Source organism: Alligator sinensis, unplaced genomic scaffold, assembly GCF_000455745.1.
Source record: "Alligator sinensis unplaced genomic scaffold, ASM45574v1 scaffold1334_1, whole genome shotgun sequence".
Classification (NCBI taxonomy): Eukaryota; Metazoa; Chordata; order Crocodylia; family Alligatoridae; genus Alligator; species Alligator sinensis.
This window is the reverse complement of record NW_005842872.1, coordinates 2,352-2,822: the sequence shown is the minus strand read 5'-3', so window position 1 is coordinate 2,822 and position 471 is coordinate 2,352.

Below are 471 nucleotides of genomic sequence, written 5' to 3'. Positions count from 1 at the left end.
CCCCTGCTCTGGGGCCAAGCCACGGCGCAGGGGCTGGAAGAGACCTCCCGCACCCCCGGCCCCGGTACCTCCTCGAGCGCCGGCCAGCTCCCGTCCTCCTGCCCGCCGATGCCATTGTGCCCGGGTGGCATGGGCAGCTCCGGGGCAGGCTCTGGTGCGACCTCTCCATCTGGGGGGAATTGGGGTGAGTTCATGGGGGTCTGAGTGCCCCCTGCCATGCAGCCCAGTGCCACCTCCAGCACCCAGGCTGGCAGGACAAGCTTTGGGGTGCTGGCTCCATGTCCCCCGCACCCCCCCACCGCTGCACTCACCAGCCGTGGGGTCCTCGGAGGTGTTGGGGCCGGGGCTGGAGGGAGCAGGACAGCCCAGCACAGGATCCTCCTCTGCCAAGAAGGGGGCGGCGGGGTCCGAGTGCAGCCCGGGGCTGGGGGGGCCTGGGCTGGGGGCTTCCCCCCGACCCATGGGCCTGGG